At 41.1% G+C, this 5,706-nt stretch overlaps 1 long non-coding RNA gene across 1 annotated transcript; it reads left to right on the top strand.

Moving 5' to 3' along the window:
* The first annotated feature begins 256 nt into the window (after nucleotides 1–256).
* On the top strand, nucleotides 257–4,317 carry LOC117128162. The gene is made up of 2 exons (XR_004451359.1): nucleotides 257–2,295; nucleotides 2,398–4,317. It is a non-coding gene; the product is annotated as an uncharacterized LOC117128162 (long non-coding RNA).
* The last annotated feature ends 1,389 nt before the right edge of the window (nucleotides 4,318–5,706 follow it).

The following is a 5,706-nucleotide window of genomic DNA, read 5'->3' as shown; positions in this document are numbered from 1 at the left end:
CGACCGACAGAACGATAGTTGCGTCGATCGACTGTTATTCTAGCGAGCTTTGCGAACGGGTATAACTTGTTCTCTAACCTTCTCAGACCAACTGTCGTTGCGCCTGAGTTAGTTATATCACGCAAATGGGTTCAGGTATTGAGGAGAAACGGTTAGTTGGACTCAATTAATCCTAAGATCTAAAATGAAGGTGATCAATCTCAATTTTAGCATTAAGTCCATAAGCAATGAAAGAACAATCAAAATACCTTTTTAACAGTCATATTAGCAGTACATAATTTCAACCATAATGAGAAACCTAAATCTAACAATTGGTTTACCCAAACATATTCATGAGAGACAAAGTCATGATGGTGTGAAATAAACTCAAATGAAACATAAAACACAAATAGATAGAGTAATAGAAATAAAGGAGTTCAAGATCTTCTCTGTTTTGCAGTGTCAGATCTATCTCTCCAATCCTAAGCTCTCCAAATGGTAGTCAAAATGCTCATTTTCCAGAACTAGGTCTTTTGCAAGTGTCTGCCTAGAAATGATACAAAACCCTAGTACATATAGCCTAACAGGCGGCCAGGGACTTAAGTTGTAAATAATAAATCTTCTGGGAAATGAAATCTTTTAATTTGCGATTTCATCCGTGTGACTGCGTATCGATCGATGCACATATATGTATGTCGATCGATGGTAAGTGATTACGATCGACCGATGTGCTCTTCAAGCGTCGATCGATTTTCCTTGCGCAAAAACATTCCAAAATGTCCCAAAAGTATCATTTCCTTCCATCAGGTGAATAAACCTGTATTTGCTTTGAAAAGACTCTAAAACATGATTAATACATCTTAAAACCTTTATATACCATGTATAAAAACGGGTGAAAATCATGGTATATCAGCTGGTAAGACAACCCCAGCCACCACTGCGCCTATGGCCAACGCATAAGCAAACGCTATAGTGCCTGAAAAAATTAAAAAACCTAGCCGCGACTTTTCGCCACAGGAAGTGCTACTAAACGAGCTCGCGATTTCTTTGTCTAAACATAAAGTAAAACGATAAATTTTATCAAATCCCGTAAGTTTGGCTCAATTTCAAGCTAAAGAAGTCTCCAATCGTAAGGTTTTTACCAAAACACGTTTTCCGAAAACTTTTCGGAAAGGTAAAACTTGTTCTCCTAAAAACCACAGAAAACCCCTAAGTTAATCGCAGAAAAAGAAAGCGCAGCAAATCGATTACACAGCTCGATCGTTACGTAGCCACTGAGCACGCACACGTAGCGACCGAGCACGCACACATAACGACCGAGCTCAAGCCAAGCTCTGTCTCTACGTAGCGGCCGAGCACGCACACAGCTCAGTCGCTACGTAGCCACCGAGCACGCACACGGCTTGGTCGCTACGTAGCGACTAAGCTCAAGCCAAACTCGGTCGCTACTTAGCAACCGAGCTCAAGCCAATTTTGGTCGCTACGTAGCGACCAAGCACGCACACAGCTCGATCGGTACGTAGCGACCTAACACGCACACGGCTCGGTCTACGTAGCGACCGAGCTCAAGCCAACTCTCCACTCGCTACATAGCAACCTGTCAGACCTCCAACTCGCTATGTAGCGACCTGTCAGGCCTCAAAAAGATTCTCCTATGCATTCTCTTTTGAATCCCAATCGAATCACTTTTTCGTTTCGTCTTATTTGGAATTTCCATTGAGATTTTACGACGAAAACAAGTTAGACTCGTCTAAACTTCTTGGCTTGCTCCTACTCGCTACATAGCGACCTGTCAGACCTCCAACTCACTACGTAGCGACCTGTCAGGCCTCAAAAGGGTCCTCCTTTGGGTTCTCTTTTGAATCCTCATCGAAACGCTTTTCGTTTCGTCTCAATTGGAATTTCTGGTGAGATTTTACGACAAAAACAAGTTAGACTCGTCTAAACTCCTTGGCTTGCTCGCCCTTACCTCCATCTTTGCGTTCTCCTACGAATCTAGATCGAAACTAATGTGTCATGAGAATCCTCTGAATAAACCTATGAAAAACGTTTTGCGACTAGATCGTAATGAAATAAACTTCGGTAAAACTCCATGAGTAACTCCAAGCAACTTTCACCTAAGATCGAAATCACAATAGAAAAGTTATTCGTAAAACCCGCAGAAACAACGCTACTTTGACATATATATATACATATCACCGATTTACAACCTTTGTAAAACCGGTACCCATTACTTACGCAAAAAATCCTTCGTACAATTAGACCAAGTCTTACGTAGAAACTTTCTAAAGTTAACATAACAGGCTTTATGAAGAAGTATGTTTTGTATAGCAAACGCAAACCTGTAAGATCTGATTTTTGATGATCAATCTAAACTTTATCTCTTTGCATTACGATCTAATAGATCTCATTTGTTAGCCCTGCGGCTCACTGGCTTCTGCCTTTCTTTTCCCTGGGTCACATCCGAGAAGGCAGTCATCCCGCCGCTGACTCCACACTGGTTATGTAGCAAACCTCTTGGGCTTCGTCTTCCTCAGACAAAAAAGACTCGATTTTCATAAGACTATAGGTCACATTATACGAAATATTCGTCGTATAACTGAAACCTAGAGCGGAGAATCGTTTTCTACGACTATCAGCCATATTAGCATGGATAACCCTGGAAAACTTGGCCTATCAATCTCGACAAGCGCTCTTTGGCCCTCGGTTAATTACGCCTTGCAGTTAAAATCCGAACCAGAATTTGACTTCCCCTTAAGACAATCGTAAACTAACACGACCTTAATGTTAACACGAAAGTACCATGGTCGGATGCATGACCTACAATGTCTTTGGCTATCTGAGTGAAAACATCCTTCACGCCAAGCCAAAGTATTTGAGAAACCTTCGCTCCATCACTTAACGGCTAAACGACTATCCGCGATTTGGCTAAAAAAGTCATGTGACTATCAAGAAAATAATTATCGTATAACCCATAGTCGGAATTCATATGATAAATCCTTCATAACAAAACTCAGTCCTAACAACCAAACAATTAACGGAAAACCAAAACTTGTCGACAATCGACCAAGTTCAATAAGTTCCACCGATAACTTTATAGCCCGCTATGTTTTACCCGTAAAGTGCGGCATGCAAGGAAAACTCGTAACAGAGCTCCTAGAGCTATACGAAACATCCTCAAATGCACGAAATAAAATCTCGGAGGGCCGACTCTTCACAAAGCACAGTAAAGAAAAACGCTTCTTCCCAGGGACAAATCTACGCGACCCCTTGATCCTAATCCCTCAATCATAAATCAGACTACTTAACATCAAAAGTGGAACAGCAATTTTGGCTGCGAACATCCGCAGATAAACCAAGACGTTTCACCAACGCAGGGTTAAGACCAAACCTTTGCAACACCGGAACACCTTCAAGCCCGCAAATATTTCAAGCACGAAACGCGGCGTACAAAATAATAACAAATCTTCAGCAACGCGAGATGTCGCAGATGCCTGAAGATTCGTTCTTCGACGAAATATTCTTCCTCGATAAAAACACCTTCTTGGAAGACCAGAAAGTCATACACACTAACATCTTCTCAAAACGTATCCTTCGCGAAGGATAATAGCGCTATAAAAGAAACCCAAAATTTTTGGTCAGCACTTCCAGGAGGCTTAAAAATTATCCTTGGAGAGATGCTCGGTTCCAACCATACAAGTCGTATAAGCCGAGAACCTATCGCGGACTTTAAATCGGTATGGAATCAGGATGAAACTGAAACGGGATACGTAAGTCGAATTAGTCATTGCAGTTCTAAAACGAGGAGTAAACCTAGGTCTTGCCCTAAACCCAACATGCTGGTCTCTAACATCTCAACGCATGATATCCAAAAGTGATAACGAGATCTTAAATCATGTCCCTTCGTCAATAATCTAATTCTCTCGAAAATATTTGAAACATCAAATTCTTCGAACAATGCCATCTAGAATGAGCAGAAAATACGACGATTCAACAAAAGAGTTAGATACGAGCTGACAACTCGTATTGTTCCCTCTACATTCGCACAAATACAAACTTGATCTTCAAAAAAAAAAACCGCAAAGCGACATGGATTTGAAGCCGCATGGCTCAGTCCTGAAAACGTAAATACGGCCAAACTCGGCCAAAGCAAATAGCCTTCAAGACTAATCTCGTGGCCGACAAAGATCCACTACAAAATGCCATCAACGATGACATAGCTAAACCGTAAATGTCTCACTGGAAAACAGATTGTAAGCATCTTAACTCCAAAACGAACTACGAAAGGCTTGATCCCTTCGACAAGGGTAAGTAGGCAGCCTTCATAAGGCGTAGCCCAATAAAAAAAAACTTTTCTTTCTATGCACAAGTTTTTCTTCGTCAATGTTTGTCTACAAAACTTCGGATACGAACTTCGTCCAACATGCCTATCTTTCCTAACTCGCCTAACCGCACGCTAGAATCTCATCAACGATCCACGGTTTTAACGGGCTGGGGGGGGGGGATTAACTGTTGGGGTCAAAAACGGTCACGACGAAGTTAACATCCAAATCACCGTAAAAATAAGCAAGAACATTTTTACGAAAAATAAATCTTCGAAAAAGATTTGTTTTTACAAAGAATCTTGCGGAGAAAACACGTTCACGAAACATGATATACCTTGGATTTGACCCATTTTTATCCATGGTATACAAGTATTTTACTATATATATTTATATATATATATATATCTATGTTTTCTACTCTTCTAGGTATATTTTCAGGTTCAGGTGCATTTCGGAGTAAAGCTATGACTTTGGAGCATTTTGGAGCTTAAAGGACATTTCACCCGAGCTGACCACTTAGAGGTCGACGAGAGGAAAAACAATCGATCGATGCGTATCAGTGCTGACGATCGATATCAGGAAATGCCTCGACAGATGAAGATTAATATCGATCGATGTACACACGTACCATCGATCGATGTCGAGACACCAGACGCGACATTTTGGATTCAGCAGACTTAAAAACCAAGGCCGAGCCAAATTACCAAAATGCCCTGACGAGTTTTTAACCTAGTAGAATATATACTGCCTAAGTGTTTTGACGGCAGAAGAACAGAGCTTCCTAGTTTTGTTACAAGTTTCATTTGGGAGAGAAGGTCACTTGTGATTGGAACTCCTTGTTTCTATTTCTTTTCATCTATACTATGAGTTTCTATTCCTTTATTGTTATGAATTGCTTTGCTATGTCTGAGTAGTTCAACTGTTAGATCCAGGGTTCAGATAGGTTTGTGGGATTAGCCCCAAACTATAGATCTGCCTTGTTGTGATATTCATGATAGATTTGTATTCATTGCTTGTTTTAGCCTTGCTCACTAGAACTTGATCATAGGATTGCATACTCAAGCACCCTTGTTATCCCATCCTGACATCTATGTATCATATTAGGATTGCTAGAGAGGGCTAATCGCCAATATAGCATCTTAGTAGGGCAATTCATACTCGCGCATAGGCCTGGCTAGAACCCGTCGATCGATGTCCTCAACTGACAATCGATCGACGTTGGCAAAGGTGTATCGGTCGACGTCTTAATAGACAATCGATCGACACTCTCTCGTTGTCTGCATACTAACCGTTGAGACACGAGATCTAGTCTGTTAACCAGTGGTACATGCGACAGCTGATCACTGAGTTAAGCGAATGAGCTCTAATATATCATGCATGCAACAGTTAGGCATGTATAGGT

Source organism: Brassica rapa, chromosome A09 (genome assembly GCF_000309985.2).
Source record: "Brassica rapa cultivar Chiifu-401-42 chromosome A09, CAAS_Brap_v3.01, whole genome shotgun sequence".
NCBI classification, from domain to species: Eukaryota; Viridiplantae; Streptophyta; class Magnoliopsida; order Brassicales; family Brassicaceae; genus Brassica; species Brassica rapa.
Note: the sequence above shows the minus strand (reverse complement) of the source record. Positions and strands in the feature narration are given on the sequence as shown.